We start from the raw sequence: 17,878 nt of genomic DNA, 5'->3' as shown, positions 1-17,878 counted from the left end.
GTTCGCTGATGAACTATTTACGCTGTGTTTACCGGATTTCTTAACCCGTCACCTGAGCGCGAGCCGGATAAGGAAGCGTGGAAAAGTTTGAAAGAAGCTATTCGCCGCGTGTTTTCGCAGCTTTAAGTATGCAGATTTCTTTACATAGAGGGGACCCTATATTACGTCCCAGTATAAACCAAACAGATATTTTTTTTCTACTTGTTTGCCACGCTCTCAGACACTGTCATCGATTTCCCCGGTAAAACCGAACCGAACCCACCTCAATGCCGTTGTTTACCGATAAGCTTAAGGTTGAAGGTCAGTTTATTTAAAGAATCGCTTCACCCTTGCAGCGAGCCGCTGATCAAGGATTGTCGGCCCTTCCTCGATCAATTTTAAATCGAATCGATAATCGCGCTTCGTTGGTTCCTTAGACTGTCTCAATTTCTCGACTGGATCCGCTTCTGGGTGGATGAATTCCGTCGGTTTCTAATGTTCGAATTTCCAGTTGTCAGACTACTCAAAGTTAGGACAGATCTAATTGCACTTGTCCCGAGTAAGCTTCAAACAAGAACACCGCTTTCGCCTTTAAAGTCATTGTGCCAGCGTCCAATTCCCTTCTACGTGGACGCGAACGTGTTGCCTCATTCACGAACGCAACACTCTATTCCCGGTATTCATTCATAGAAAAATTCGCGGAAACGACGCCGTGAGTCAGCCATCTGGTCGTATTTTTATCCCGATAGCGTACATTAATTGACGCAGGGAGCAATGGCAATTAATGCATTCCGTGTACTTAATTTTTTCGTCACTTTTACGCACGATACTCCACGTCTTGAAACTTTTGTTCAGCGAAAGTTTCATTGCACGTTTCGAAAATACAATACAATTGGTATCGCTACGAAGCTGGTAATTTATACAATTTTTTGGTTCCTCTAATTTGTTCGTTCCCAATCCCCCAGCATTTTTCATTTCTAAAGAATTTACGTTGACACGCATAAACAGAAGAATGTTACAAACGAGAATCTTGCTTAACGATAATCAAATTATGAAACATCTTCTCGGAGTTTTCGCAGAACAATAATTGATAAAGTCAGCTATTACATACTTCGAAGTAATTTTTGTTTCACGATAAACGACGCTGCGAGAAATGTTTTTTTCTTTTTTTAGCGAGCTCCGCGTTCTTCGAAAATATGGATAAGAATGGGATTTTCGTAAACATCCGTAGTCCAGTTATTATGGTTCACGTACGAGACTTTGAATCGGCGTACAGCAAAGTTAGATTTCAATTTATTTTCCTCCTGAATCTTCTAGTGTTAAATTTAATCTGTTGGCCTTCGACAAACGCAAAACTGTTTTAGTTTACCGGCACACGGTCGCCGTTTACCAATAACTTCGTGTGGTTCGGTTGCCAGTTGATAAATATGTTCATAGATTGTTAAATACGGCGATAAAAGAAAAACGATCGTGACTTGAGTCCGAGAATTGTTGTTCCCCGCGTAAATCGAAAACTCGCGAATACAGCTCATATCTGCCGACTATGCTCATTTCTTATAAATAGAGTGTAGATAAATAATCGATTAAACGTCAACAAACTTGGTTTGTTTCATTGCAAAGCTGCGACTGTCCAGATCGATTTTACGTGTATCAATTTATAGCACACAGCTACCGAAAAGCTTGTTTTTAAATTCAAGTGCGATTCCGTCGGTTGTGTGTTTCCCCTTCTTTTGCAAAATGGTGTAGTTAACACGTTCCGTGCCGAGCTTTTTTTACTCGAATCTTCACACTTTGATATTTTACTAAAACTTGATGTATTACGTGCAATTATTAATTCTCGTACACATAACAACGTAACAAAAACTTATCAACGCCCATTCTTGCGGTGGAAATTGATTCTTCGGTTCTAAATTTCTTGTAAACAATTTGTTCAGTTCACTAAGTAAACATGCAAGCGTGTACCATCGATGGTACACGTGGCACGGAACGTGTTAAGAGTGCATTTCTTAAGGATTCTTAAGGACCACAAACATTAAAAATTCGTGGAATCTTGTTTTCACTGTACATATACAGGGTGTCCCACAATTATTTTAACAGCCGAAAATGAGGGGTAGCTGAGGTCATTTGAAGTAACTTTTTCCTTTGCGAAAATGCAATCCGCGGCTTTGTTTACGAGTTATTAACGAAAAACACTGGCCAATGAGAGGTGACGGTGCGAGAGAGAGGGTCCGCGAGAGAGTCCGCAGCACGAGGCTTTGACAGAAGGTCGGGACGGACTCGAGCCGCGATCGAAGTATTGAACAAGTCACGAAGCGAGAACTTTCCGGATTTTTTTAACTACATAACAGTGATATTTTTAAGAAAAACGCTGTTCACCTTTACTTTAGAACGTCTGAAGAATATTCACTAATTTTTCGGACTCGAAATAATATGTAGTTTAACCGTGACAGCTGTTTTAATTTTCTGGTGTGCATGACACCTCGTGTGTACCATATGAAATTTTTATGCAAGGTGTACAGTGAAGATTAACAAAGTTCGTAAATGATATTTTAATTTAAATAATTCCGTGTACGAACAGAATTCAACGAATGATTCGCAAAGCTGATTTAATAATAAATAATCGCGTTAAGGTACGTAAAGGATTTGTTTTTTAGAGAAATATGAAAAATATTATCGATAAGAAACTCACCCATTTAGTTGAGGATGCATTTGCTGACTCGTACGTACTGACCTCGTACAACGAACAGCTGATCCCAGGTCGATGACCGCAACATTCGAGGGATACTGTCGGTGGAATCTCTGGTATGGTTATTTGCGAAGTTCACTTACACTGTACTGTCACCAAACACTGATCAGTTATTTAATCACTGATAATCCGAATCACTTGTGGATATTTAAGAAAGATCACTGAGACTCGTTCGCGGATAATCGTTTATTCGACGCGTTCGTTCGGAAGTCGACGTTTCACTGCCGAAAAATTCAGGCCTTGACTGTGGGTCCTTGTTGTTCTTCGTTCGGCCGTCCGAGGAAATGACACTCGATACCATTTTCTTCGCACGGCCATTAATTACGTTCTAAGAGCGCAGGGTGACAGCGGGTCGGACACAGTTTACGTCTGGGCATATCTTGTTTATTTCATTTGGCGGTACCCTGCGCTTCGAAGAAAATAGTATCGGGTGTTATTTCCTCGGACGGCCGAAAGACGAACGACAAGGGCCCACGGTCGAGGCCTCGATTCTTTGGCAGTGAAACGTCGACTTCCGAACGAACGCGTCGAATAATCGATTATCCGCGAACGAGTCTCAGTGATCTTTCTTAAATATCCACAAGTGATTCGGATTATCAGTGATTAATTAAGTGATCAGTGTTTAGTGACAGTGCAGTGAAAGATCAGCTGTACGTTGTACAAGGTCAGTGCCCTTCGACATCATGAATTTCAGCCAGCAAATGCATCCTGAACTAAATGGGTGAGTTTCTTACTGATAATATTTTTCATATCTCTCTAGTAAACAAATCCTTTACGTCCCTTATTTATTAATAAATCAGCTTTGCAAATCATTCGTTAATCTTCACTGTACACCTTGCATAAAAATTTCATATGGTACACACGAGGTGCCATGCACACCAGAAAATTAAAACAGCTGTCACGGTTAAACTTCATATTATTTCGGGTCCGAAAAATTAGTAAATATTCTTCAGACGTTCTAAAGTAAAGGTGAACAGCGTTTTTCTTAAAAATATCACTGTTATGTAGTTAAAAAAATCCGGAAAGTTCTCGCCTTGTGACTTGTTCAATACTTCGATCGCGGCTCGAGTCCGTCCCGACCTTCTGTCAAAGCCTCGTGCTGCGGACTCTCTCGCGGACCCTCTCTCTCGCACCGTCACCTCTCATTGGCCAGTGTTTTTCGTTAATAACTCGTAAACAAAGCCGCGGATTGCATTTTCGCAAAGGAAAAAGTTACTTCAAATGACCTCAGCTACCCCTCATTTTCGGCTGTTAAAATAATTGTGGGACACCCTGTATAACGCCCCCACACAAATAGCTTCAAATCTGTAACCACTTTATTCAACATTAATATTCAATCGGTTGGAACCTCTTTGTTCGAAAAGTATTCAGTAACTTAAACTGAGCTCGCGGCATTTATCCCACGTTATTTTACATAACTCCAGTGCCTATATCTGTCTACATTATTCTGGCATTTTAAATCAGGATTCACTTCTTTATGATCCTCATTACATACAATCCAACAAGGAAGAACTTACGTATAATGAATTACCACAGACGCACCACGTGAGCCGATTAACAAGAAGAATTATGGGAACAACGTTTTAAACTGTTGCAACCAATGAATCGAAGAATAATTCAATTTTTTTTTTCTTACAAAATTATTCACTTCACCGCAAAGAACTCTTAATGAACCACAGATCTTGCGCATTCCAGCTGAATGAAGTTGAGTCGAATAAAACCGACAGAAAATTCGCCATTACCGAGCGGAATCTTTTGTGTAAATAACGAGAAGTAAGGTACATAACGCGAGAACGAGAGTACCTCGATAAATTAAGGTAGAGAAATAATATCATGGTCGTGTTCAAGAAAAGCTCGAAGACAATCAGATAAATAATATGAAAGTACAATTCAAGTAGCAGTAGAATAGCAGTAGAAGCTCGGTCAAGCATAAACACGAATTTGAAATATAACGCGAACCTTACGGTTATGTAGGATGTATCGAGCTGAAAGCGAAGGAGAGACTGCATTTCATCAGCCGGAGACATGACGAAGACACGTTAATAAACTGCCAGCAGCCGATGCAGCAGTAATAGATGGCCTTAATCGGACACGACGGATTTATTGCGACGGTTTCGTTTTCCGAATCCCATCGACGCAGAATCAAACTGGCGCAGTCCGTACCGTTGATATTTAGTTAATGGGATGGAATAATAGACCTTAAAACGGCACAGATGAGCCGTACCGTGTCATGCAATATTCATGAAGGGTGCCGCAGTTTTGTTTTCGCATTTTTTTTTTATCCAGACACCCGTGCGTTGTCGCATTTACATCACGTTTTGTAGGCGACCTACGAATTGAATCGACGGGAGACGTGCGTCGATTAAAGGTCTGCCGGTGATGGCATTAATTAAAATATTGCCCGATGAAATTCTGTTCTGGGTCGTATCTAAATTGGAACTTGATCAGGCGAATTGTGCTATTACAATTAACCCATTACCGTAAGGTTCTTTTCATAGTTAACGAACAACTCTTTATCCTCGAAAATTTCTTTAAAACGAGAGAGAACTTATTTTAGCTTGATTCAAAGGAAATAATTAACATTCTTTCTTCGTTATCGGTAGACTGCGGATCTTCATGCAAAATAAAACTTATCTTCATCAACCGCAACAAAGACGAGCCAAATAACAATTACGTTCTTCCTTCAATAATTTAAGTGTGCTGGAAATAATACATAGATGTCATTTAAATTATTTTAATATTTTCATTGTTTGAAATTTTTCGCCTTCTCATTCTTATTATAAATGTTTGATAAACTGTGTTGATTATCGGAACAACAAATAATGATATCGAAGAAAATTGATAATACTGGAGGCAGTGCGCGGACTTGGGACTTTAACGAAGCATGTCGACGTATCGATACGGTTTCATTAGATCGTATTGATGGCCAATTGGCGATTATTGTTCGATGTGCGAGGGAATTGAGCCGTTGGGTAAAAGAGACATCTGCGCGACGATTTTTCCTTCGCGTCGCCTCGGTGGATGTTCTTTTTTCTGTTTCTCCGCGAGATCTATATTTACGTCCAGCAAAGGATTCCCACTGTAAAAGAGAAAACTTTTACCAAACCTGACGTTCTACTTTGCGAACTTCAAATTTTGCATGAACGAAGCTACGATACTTGATCACACGAACAATATCGTAAGACTCGTACGAACCAATAAATTTGACACAACTGTTATGCTTTCCTAATTGTTTACATTCAATTTTCATGCTCCTCTGTGTGTTCTGTTTTAGCAATTCATCGTCACGTGCGCTGTTAAATTAATCCCGGACGCCCAAAATATATTTTAATGTTTAAATCTCGCTCCTTTTCAAAGCAGCTCAGCCGGCGGCACGTGCTTCAAATTAACGGCTGCACAATGATAATAGGCCACATATACATATTCGGTTTCACACCGAGAACCGTATAATTTTCATAAATTGTGAAATCGCGGCTCGCATGCAGCAGCCGGTTCTCGTGTTCAACCGGCTGCTCGAGTTACCAGTGTTCTCTTGAAGTTTCGTTTTTCCAAGTGGCCTTTTTCTTCGTCGACGACGCGTTCTTTTTACGTCTATTGTATACGAGTAGACGGCGACGCGCGCAAGTTCATTTCGTGCTGTATCGAATTCACGAGAATCTTTCGTTACATTGAACACCCGTTATGTGAATTCTATCGCATGAACACTTGTTATTTCAACGTACTGTTATGTCGACGGTGTATTTCCTATTGCAGTACTACGTGTAAATGTGTATAGCCGTTTGCGTATCTGCTTCTCTGAGATCAAATCTATTGACAATGATTGACTAGGAAACTGGCAGCAATATTTGGAACGCTGTATCATCGTTATTTAAACAGTATAGTGATGTGAGAACGACCATCAAAGTATCAATTATAGCGAGTAACGATAATATTCGGACGTTTTTTTTAAAATGCAACTATCTTCAAAATGGTTGAAGTAACTTGAATTGTTTTGAGATGATGGACTTACTAGTTTACCGGAGAATGCGTAAATTGCAGAAATTTGTTCGAAATGACAAAAAGAATTAAGAGATAATGTTCTTTGAAATTTTTTTTTTCCGAGCTCGTGAAAAATTCGAACACATTTTATAGATCTCCATAACTTACATGCATGCTGAAAATCATCATTCCTTTAATTTTGTGTTTAACAGTCCAACAATTTGCAAATTTTGCAAAGATCTTTTCACTCGTTGTCTAGTGAACTTAATTAGTCTAATACCTCCGAACAATTAAAGTTGTTCGGTCTAATTTTAACCAAGTTATTGCATTGTAAGAGCTGTGTCTGAATATTATCATTAATCGCTGTATTATGCGTAAGAAAGACAGGGAGTTCAGTGAGAAACGCATATATAATTTCGATTAGCCTTGATGCAATCTTTCGTTTCACACTGATCTACACATTTGCATATCCCGCGGAACGCACTCGATCTACCGAAGTAATATACTCACGAATGCACATACATACATACACGATTCGAGAAAGACTATGCTTGAGGCTTTTGTACGTGGTTTAAAGCAGAAAACATAAAATTGATAGCACGTTCTGCGTAAATTGTTTTGCAGAAGTTAGAATTAGATGGAAATTTGTTTTCTTCGATCGCCAGCTAATTGTTAAAAACGTTACTTTACAAGCAAAGATTCTTGGCTTGATCAAATATTTTGTTTCCGTTCACATCTACGGTAAAACCATTTTCTGTAAATCCGTTTCCTCATAAGTCGTCGAAGCAGTGACTTTTACGGTCATCCGCAAATATTATATATATATTTATTATTATTATTATTATATATATATATATATATATATATATATTTATTATTATTATTATTATATATATATATATATTTATTATTATTATATATATAATATTTGCGGATGACCGTAAAAGTCACTGCTATATATGGATTCGATCAAAGCGACGACGGTAAAAAAGCAAAGCCACTAACAAATGAACGAATCATATAAACACGTGTTTCAATCGTTTGCAAGTTGCACTTGTTTTTGTGTTCTAGTAGTACGCAATTGTTCACCTTCGCAGCAAATAGAAAAATGGCAACGATCCACTTAAATTCTTCGATCTTTAAGATGTTTCCATAAAAAATAGTCTTGCTAAACAATTTTTAACACCGGTCAAGATATCGAAATAAATGAAAAGAATCGTTCCACAGAATGTCGAGATTATTCTAGCATACATGGCTGACCTTGAATGTCCTTGAGTCATATACCACTGGGTTTATCTTAAAACCGCCATAACATAGAACGGCGACTATGATGTTCTGTTCAGAGTATCAATTACAAAGTGAGAATTATATTTTTCACAACTAATCTACGATAATCACCGCAAATTCTGCGGTATGTATGTAACGTTCACTAAGTTGTCAGACTTTTAACTAGATACGACCACTTAAATCGTGCAACGTCTTGACTAAATAGAGCCTAAGACAAATATAATTCGCGGGGTGTGCGACGCGGTGACAAAGGGTCTGTTGCATCTTTGATTCGCCTGAGATATGCAGCGAATCTCGCAGTCAACATCAAAGGAAGAAATAAATTATTTCTGTCGGCGCTCGAGGTGGATATCGGATTGATCGGTACTTGAGGGGAGGACGTATTGAACTTGATCCCCCATTGACAGCGCCGGCTACCAATATCAGATTTATCGGGTCGAACTTGACGAAAAGACGGAAGCAATTGAACGTCCGCACGCTGTGTCGTTAACCTCCGGCGAGCGTGTTTGCGCCGACGCAACGTTCCAGCTGTCGATTCGTGTAACGCGATGCAATTTGCACATGAAATAAATATCTGCTAGCAACAAGCTTGCACGGCAGCGGTAATGAGCATCGGTGTTCCGCTTGTTTGTGCTGTTACGATTCAATGAAAAAAATTGGCTACAAAAAGCAAAGTGAGCGAAACAGAACCGCACAATATACTTTGTGCATCGCTGTTCAAACGTGGTGTACACTTATGTGTTTCTTTTTGTTCTGTATTCAATTGTGAAACATTTTTGTCTTCTCGTAACAGGCGCGAATAATATTATTGAATTTGCTGCTAGACTATCAACCGATATCTGTTAAAAAGATGAATTCAGTCTTCATAGTTAGGGTACATCCGGTGTACTCATATGTATAAATATATTCGGTACCATAACCGGAAGTTGAAGAGCCTTAAGTATGACAATGCTTTAGAATCAAAATTGGAACACAAAATTGTTTTTACTTAACCGTAGTATCGATTATAATAAGTGCGCTGAATGATGCAGTGTAAGTCTCTAAAAATATAGTATCAGTCTCTAAAACACACTTTCTGTACCAAGCAATTTTAAAATTTGGTGAAAACATTCGAATTGTTTTGAGATTACGTTTAAAAAGTAATTCTTTTGTTGTCACTTCATCGAATTGCACCCTTTTCAAAACTTATTTACAAATTCTTTTAGTAAACAGTCTCTAACAGCTCAACAAAATTCAAATTACGTGTTCCAATTTTTAAAAAAATATTTTCGGTTTTGATCTATAGTTGATTCGATAGTTTCGTAAAAAAATGCAAAAAAATTGATGCTTCTTTGCAATTTGCGGATTAGATTATCTCGCCATTCATAGGCATTTTCTATGTGTCGAGATACTTATGGTCGACGGTGTAAATGCGTATGCTAGATGAGAGGAGTTGCACGTGTGCGTGTGTACGCTCCGAGCGATAAGCGTCATGCAAATACCGTGCATGCTGTACGTAAACTGTTATCATCGTTTTGTGTCAACCGGCTAAGGACGACCCGACAATTATAGCAATACATACTCGGTCTTACCTGAAAATATACATGTGGAGCTGTCGCGTGTATCACTTTCTTTGATGTTCGAATCGTGCCGCGCGATAACGGTAGTTACATTTTGTTTGATTAGTTTACAGCGCGGATGGTAGCCGGAGCTAGACGAACAAAATAATTTCGATTGTCACGGATACTGCACCTGGCCACTGCACAAATCAGACCGGGGCATGTCAAGTCCTCGGCTTTGCAATTTTTGTTATATTTTCTTGAAGGAAAACTTGTTCAAATATAATTTCAATATCCTCCTCTTTACACATGATTAATTAACATTTGGAGAGATATGCTACTCTACATAATTAAAGGAACAGAAGACAATAAAAGCTCTGAATGAAAATGTTTCTATATTATTGTTTGTTAAATTTATGAATTTAATGTATAGGTCAAATAAACATATTTAATACGTTCATTTGGATTAGGAAAAATATCGTTACACTAAAACAAGAGTGTATTATGTTGTAAAATATCGTTAAAACTATCAAAGCGCACATTTAGATAGTAAATATTGTACAAAAATTTGATCGCCTATGATCTGAGTAGTTATTTTAATATTCTTCGTGCTTCTTCTGCACCCTATCAATATTCTTCGAGTTTTTCCCTCCGTCCGGTGTCTCACAGACTTAACTTTTACGTTATCGTTTTTTGGTTCGTGCAATTCCATAAATACCAGAACAAGTAGAGAGGTTATGTCTTAAATATTCATAAATACTACGAACATAGTGCGCTACGGCGTTAATGCATCGCGTATGCAATGATATTGCATATTCGAAACAATAAGTCGTTTTAGAACAGGATACGATGAACAAGTTAGAAATAATCCAAACAAATCGTAAGTGTGCGCTTTAAATCGGCGGAAAATTCTCCTCGATTAGAGAATAAATGGAAACCGATGCCGTCGCACGACAACGCCTAGATCTCGCCCAATAACAATAAGAATAACGACAGAGGAACCAACTTATTCTAAAAATAATACACATAAATGAAAATCTATCTTCTATTAATTTCCAATTCTGCTGTACGATAAAACGAAATAAAGTCTCAACTGTCAACAAACTCCACGCAGAAGTTTTGGCAAAGGGTCGCGCGCAGCCTGGAAGTTAGATCGAGAATAAAAATGGCGATATTTCACATGCATCGGCGTGATATTTATTTAGCGAGCTCTATTTCTATCGGTTTCCCGTTCGTATGCTACATAAACGCGGCGAAGAGTACTGGAGGGAGGATAAATACAACATACCGATCATTCATTATGGAGCTTAGGCGAAGTCCTCCGCCGATCCGTCGCGTAGATCTTAACGATTTCTATTAACCACAAATCACTGGCAATCAATAATATTTTTCAGTTCTCCATCTCGAGCGATTCGAACGGGGAATGAATGAATTTGAGCAACGTCAAGCAGTTGGTAATACCAATCAGCTGATATTCAATATAAATACATACATAGCTCGTATATTAGACACAAATGAATGGTGTGCTTCACGAGAGAATGACAGACGAACAAAAGATGAGAGAAAAACGGTTCCGCTGAGCTAGTTCGACGAATCTCTGAAATCGATCGGGTCTCTGTGACACGAGGATCGGCAACCGCGTTCCTCCCGCACGAAATCTAACCTATCGATATTCCTAGAAAGCGATCGACCGTGCAAGCAGCAGTGAACGACCGGAACCGAATAAGTCAGGAGGAAACTTGACTAAGCACTCGGGGAACACTGGAGAGGAGATCGCGGGGGGGAAACCAGAGGAAACGTACTTTGCACTATCAGCATTCGTCGAGCGAAAAAGAAGAAACGTAAAAACGTGTTTACTCACTTCCTCGCCGCCCGTGCCGATCGGATGTTTTCGGTGCACTTCTCTCCGCGTCGTCGTTGTCGCCGATGGGGAACTGTTCCCGAGGCGGTAATCGGGCCGGGACAAGAACGCCGGGGAGCAACGGCGCGCCGAAAAATGATTTCGATAGGGCGATGATGTTTGTCCGTGCGACGCTCGTTACGTGAAAACGCGGCGAACGCTCGTCGATCGTCTCTCGTTGACTCTTCGCGGCGAGCAAGTACGTGTCATACGTTTACCACCACCGATCTCCGCCAGAACACACGAGAGATCTCCTCGTACGTCTTTCGCGTTCGATCCGATAGCCTTTCGGATCGGCTAAAAATGCACTGGACCGCTGGAATTTTCGCGGTGACGGCCACAGTGTATAACACCGATACGCACGTACGTAGACACGACAGCGGCGGGACGACGCACGAGGAAGAACGTTCACACCGGTCGGTGGTCCTGGTACGACTGGAGGCACTGGACACGACACGACTCGCGCCCGCACCGCTTCGCATATGGCTGAGCATGATCAATCGAGTCGCATCTTTCCCTATCTGTCAGCTTCCGCTTCCACAAACTTTCCATCTAGCGCATTGCGATATCTTACAAATATTAAATACACGAGAAAAAGTAATGTATTCGTTTCTCGAGATAAAATAATTCGTAGAAATAATTTTGTTAACCTGGCAAGTTTTAAACGAAGATTGTTCAAAGCTATTGTTTTTCTCGAACATAGAGATCTTTTGGAATATCCTCGGAATTGAAAATTTTGAACTCGTATGATTTTTCTCGAAGTGTGACTACGTGTCGGTAATGTAGCAATCTCCGGGTAAGCGAGCGTTTCGAACGGTCGATACGGATGGAGCGCCGTCGGCGGCATTTTTGAATTCGTGCGGCGAACGTGTTTTTGTTACTGGGACAATACAATGTAAAAACATCGAACAGTTTATTGCGGCTACACGTCTATACAGAAGTACCCTGATTGACTGGACGAGAAGGAAATTCCGGGATTGCGAGATCTCGGGGCGAAATAATTGCCAACGACGTTGATCTTTTCGTTTTATTGTACCAAAAAATTTCATCTCGTTCAATCATTATTAATTCAATATAATATATTTATCCTTTATATTTGTTATATCTTATTTATAATAAATATTTGTAATAGTGTAGTGTTCATTGTTATTTCTTATTGTGTCGCCATGAGCCATGAGAACGTGGAATTAGCGAGTTCTTAATTACCGTCACTCTACTAGCTAAAAAAACATTTTGTGATCCTTAACAAATCCATGAAACATTGTTTAACAGAAGCGTGCCACGTTGACGCTTCTGCGCGTACCTATTTCACATTTTCTTCGTCGTCTCTTTTTTTTTTGTTCTTTTTTGTTCTCTTTGTTTTGCTTCCCTTGTTTCCGAAGGAAATGAAATGCGGAGACACACGCTCGTCGCCTGTCTATTTTTGTCCCAGAGTTTACGAAAGATTGTATACGGATTTCGTTTCTCCGTTCGTTTCGAAAATGACGCGAGCACTCGGACATACAATAGACAATCCATACGTCGAAACAATAGGTACCTAAGGAAATTTTACAACTAGCTTAAGGCTCTAGCCCCATCGATCAGTTTCAATTAGAATTTGTACGAGAAACGCGTACACGTGTCAATTATCGTGTCGGATCGTCCGCATGCGAAACAATTCGAATCTTTTCACTTCTTTTTCTTTTTTCTTGGTTTTGTTTCCCGTGATTCGTTGTCGTTATCGAGCCAACGCACACAGGCGAATTTTCAAGAATTCGCATCGACAAACGATTCGAACACAACCATGATAATATCGTTCGAAGTCCACCGTAATAAACAGATATAATTCAATGAAGAACGATTCACAAAATACAGTCTTTCAAAGTATCCCCAAACGAGAATCGTGTTTCATTAACACCGGTACTTTCGTTATAATTTCACTTCGTCGCGATAACTAAATCTTACGTGCTCGCAACACTCGGTTGCGACAGAAGTTTCTCAATAAGGATACGAAGCGAGATCATTGAAATATTTTTATTGGAAACATGTAATTCAATTTCAAAATGTCTAAGTCGACTTTTAAGTTACTTTTTTCTATACAGGATGGTCCACGTTAAGGTAGCCACCGAAATATCTGCCTTAGAATTTCTTAGAAATTAATTTCACATTTAATTTCAATTTTAATAGTGACATTACCAACGACACGACCGTCAAGTGACTTTTGACTATCAAAACTGAAATTATGTAAGGAAAAAGATATACATACACTGCTTGATCAAACTATGAAAGCCACAATACAAAAGATATATTTTTATTGTTTCCATGATGGATAATTTTTGCTAACATCAATAATCCATAGAAAACGATAACGAGATTTCGGTGTCGCAAGAATTTCATTCAACGATTGATTGGCTTCGAATTGACGTAATTTCAACTGGTAAATATTTTTCGAAAGTAGATATTCAGGCAGACCGTTTTCTAATGTATTTGCGGTTTAAGAAACGTCACGTAAAATTGTCCCAGCAGCTGCAAACATGTTCATGATATTTCGCCTGTGTGCAACGAATCGTTCACTGTCGTTTACACAGCGGTGCAACGTAACTGATTGCAATGTACTAAGGCCTTAACGTGTCAAAGCAGCGGAGCTAATTACCGTTATACAGTAAGAAAATATATATACCTCTACGGACACCAATAATTCGATCTCGCGATCGTGCGCGCGAAACGCAGACACGCGGTTCCCGAAAACATCGTTTAACTACTTGATCACCCCGTCGCTCGAAACTCTGAACAAGTGCTCCGTATGCTTTTTCGCTACGTTATCCTCCCCGCCTTCTCTCTCTCTCTCTCTCTCTCTCTCTCTCTCTCCTTCTCGCTTTCTCTTTCTCTCTGTCTTCATCGTTTACCTCGTATAAAGCTTAACTTTGACATTTCAACGAGAATCTCGATTCCTCGTAAACCCTGCAGTACTCGCGCGATCTACGATCTTTCGTCGATCCAACAGACTCCGAATAGGCTTGCATCGTGTGATCCATTATGCTGATTGCCCCACCCGACCGTTCTCGGGCGAAAACTGAACTGAACACATTTGCGTAAGAATTTGTCTTTTTGTTCCGGAATTATTAATCACGGATTGTGAAGTGACACTTGTGTAGGCTGGCTTACTGCAGAGTTAATGACGATCGTTTTTCTGTTTGTTTCTTCTTGTTTCACTCGGATGTTTCAGCGTCTTAATTGTTACGACTAAACGTTTACGCACTATGTAATGTACCGAGAACACTTCTACTCGACGCGCGCCTATCATGCTTTAGGATCTCGTTCTCCTCGCGATCGAGACGACGACCGGGATTTTTCTGGACGATCGATCGTGACCAGTCGATCGACGCGTCAGTTTTATCCTCCGTGTGTAACGGCTGATACACTCGCCAATTAGAAACGTCTAACAGAAAATATCGTCTTTCCTCTTACTCCGTTCCGTGAGTTCGCTATTGTGCATCTTCTTACTCTTGATCGGGCGTCACACGTGTGCGTTAACCCTTTCACTGTTCCGTAACTATGCCTGCACGCGCGACTCTGTATCCACGCGCGATCGTCTGTCGAACGAAACGAGACCGTTCGCTCGTATTGATAGAATAACAAAGCGATCGAACAACTCGTTCTTTTCAACCACATTGTACAGAGACTTATACCGTGTTTTATAATTAGACTGCGGCTTTTTATGCACAATAAAAATTGTCTAACGTAATTATGAGAAACTTAAGCCTGATAAAAATGTCATTCCTCTTTTAATCGTTTTAATAAGCTGGACACATCAGAAAGACATTCATCGGTTCTTCTAATGTCTTCACAGTTTCGTGTTCAACGTTGTTGCTTCGGTCGAAAATGCGTAAAATGCGCAGTCTAGTTACAATAGCGAATAATATAAAAGAGGCATATTGATACGCGTTAATATAAATAATTGGCTACGAACATCGAGAGATCAATAATCATGATTAACTGAGACAATCGAAGCGAATGTAATCATCGGACATGACTAATTTATCAATTATTAATCACAGAACAGTTACATGTGTAATCACATTCGGTTCGATATATTGTTGCTATTTACTTTTCAATTGATAATGAATATGTATAATTATTACAGACGCTCAATTTGCTTCGTGTGGACGTTTCGTCCTTGTTTTCCAATGTTTGTGATTATTGATTATTCTCTGTTAATGTATAAAATAATTATCCTCGCACAGAATCAGACATCGGGGGCGGAGGGGCGGGTGGGGACGCGTTGAAGGTGAGTTTGTAGTTATTTTAAACTCATAAATTATTTTTCGATCGGAGCTGTACAAGGTTCGAAAACTTTGATGCAGTCTTGTTTTGGTAGCATTTACAGATTCGCTGTATCTCTCCTAGCCCTCTGTTTCCTATCGTCCGTAAGTAAGTACTTGCGTTCGTGTCCTTCACAGTGAAAGGGTTAATCTTTCTGTTATACTATTCACGTAGGATGCTGTCCCTCGGCATCCGCTAACACGTGTTCCCCATGTCAAGGACTGTAGTATCGATTACGCTTACAAATCTCAAAACGGTCTAGCGTATCTCAATATTTCAGGCGTGCACTGGAGAATATATTTTTGGACTCGTCTATACATCCAATTGGGTTTCCATTCACCGCAAAGGAAACGAAAACTTGAGCATATAATATCCTTTCAAACGTAGTCATCGTGTTCCTACATGTGCACACCGATTAATTGACAGAAAGGAACTTATCAATCTCTATCGAATCAATTCTTTATCGAAAGAGCAAATAGAAATCCTTGAACAGCTGTTCAATAGTGAAAATTGATCATCTAAACATTTATAAGACTAACCGCCCCGTTTTCTGTTTGACAAAAATAAAGAACGATGTTCCCGTATATCTTGAAACATTCAAAAGACAACTTCACACTAAGAAATTATGATGACAGATATCGATTTCACGTTTAGATTAAATACAGTTATACTTTATACTTTAGGTACAACAATCTCGACAGCCATCAGAAATTCGTACACGGTTTCCTCTTACCCTTAACTCTGAAAATACACATGATCGAGAGCCTCCTAAGAGAAACGGTTACATTTACAAGAAACTGAACGAAAAGCTGTGTCGATGCAAGAACCGAATCAAATATATTCTCCGTAAACGTAACAGCATCGTTGTCGCGGATTATTCACGTAGAAGTAGCCCCGATCGATCCGATCAGACAATAACGATAAGATTTGTGTAGCCTTTAATCAACCATTATTACGAGTGCATACGTTGGCATCGTCATTAACACATTAGATAACATCGATGATACAGTATTATGAACGAGTAGCAAAAATATTGCTATTTCCTTGTCTCGATGAAAGTTCTCTGAAGGTGGGAGTTAAATCGCTCGAGAGAAAAGAAGGGAATTGAACTTCCTGCGTGAGACGCTGGGAAGTGTATGGAAAGCAACGTAACGTGCGTCAAGGACGAAGCAAGAATAGTTATCTCCGCGGCTTACGCGCGGATAAGATTTTCCGAAAGTGTTTCTCGTTCTTCTTCCCTGTGACAGAAGAAAATGTTTGTCATCGTTTAGCCGAATCGTTGGAACGTACCAGACGCGCTCGGATTCGAATACGCAACTATTCTCGCTCCGATAAAATGGCAGAATTTCGCGTGGCTAATGTATTGAACAACGAGATCACGGTCCCGTGGTAGTGAGCTCCGAACGAAAACTCATGGTTTTACGCGATGAGGTTTTCGCGAGCCCAGCCGGACGAATCATCGTCGAACGATGCAAAAAGTCGTCCGCTCTGTCCGATCGTAAAATTACTAAAATAACGCTCGCTTTCGCTACGAATGGCATCCTCGTCACTGATTGCTTTTGGAGTTGTCCCACGATCGTATACTTACGTTTACCTTCGCTTTATTTCCTACGATCCGGGGTAAAATGAGATCGGCCGACCCGATATGCTCCGTCATCGAAGCGTTTGCCAGTTTTGAACACCTCGAACGTGAATAACGACTCCTTTTATAATCTTTCTACGAGACGACGTACCACGCGAAAAAGAAAAAAAAGAGAAGCTGAAACAAGAAAACCTTCGCGATGTAATCGAGATATCGGCGTTCTGTGAACGGCTAATTTAAATGGACCCTGAGTCGAGGTTGTGAAAATTTGGTAACGTCCTCAGTCACACGCGTCAAGATTCCCTTGATCTCCGTGGTGCAGAGAAAATAAGGAGATTTAGTGTGCCCCTGTGATACAATGAATGCCCGTTGTCTGCGAAAGAAAAAAAGTCGCGAATTAATTGCACAATCGAACGAAATACAGTCGGGTGTTGAACGTTCTTCGTGGTTCTCATCCGAGTCTGTGCCACGATTCCTAGCGCATAACCAAGTACTGAAACGAAAGAAAGAAAAAACAACATAACATACGATGCGAGAGTGAGAAACGCAAGGAGAGACAAACAACA

The 17,878-nt window shown here is 39.9% G+C and overlaps 1 protein-coding gene across 10 annotated transcripts in view; it reads right to left on the bottom strand.

Moving 5' to 3' along the window:
* LOC117229669 (Ryanodine receptor) overlaps window positions 1-11,890 on the bottom strand; it is a 55,872-nt gene extending 43,982 nt beyond the window's left edge. For 9 of the 10 annotated variants that reach the window (XM_076520029.1, XM_076520027.1, XM_076520031.1 and 6 more), the window contains exon 1: window positions 11,390-11,889. The gene's annotated coding sequence lies outside the window, so the exon portion shown is untranslated. Of the gene's footprint in view, window positions 1-11,389 lie in introns of all 10 variants that reach the window. The other variant, XM_033486294.2, reaches the window with a different exon arrangement.
* Window positions 11,891-17,878: the final 5,988 nt, after the last annotated feature.

The sequence above is a fragment of the Megalopta genalis genome, chromosome 3 (genome assembly GCF_051020955.1).
Source record: "Megalopta genalis isolate 19385.01 chromosome 3, iyMegGena1_principal, whole genome shotgun sequence".
In the NCBI taxonomy this organism is placed as follows: Eukaryota; Metazoa; Arthropoda; class Insecta; order Hymenoptera; family Halictidae; genus Megalopta; species Megalopta genalis.
This window is presented reverse-complemented; position numbering and strand designations above follow the sequence as displayed.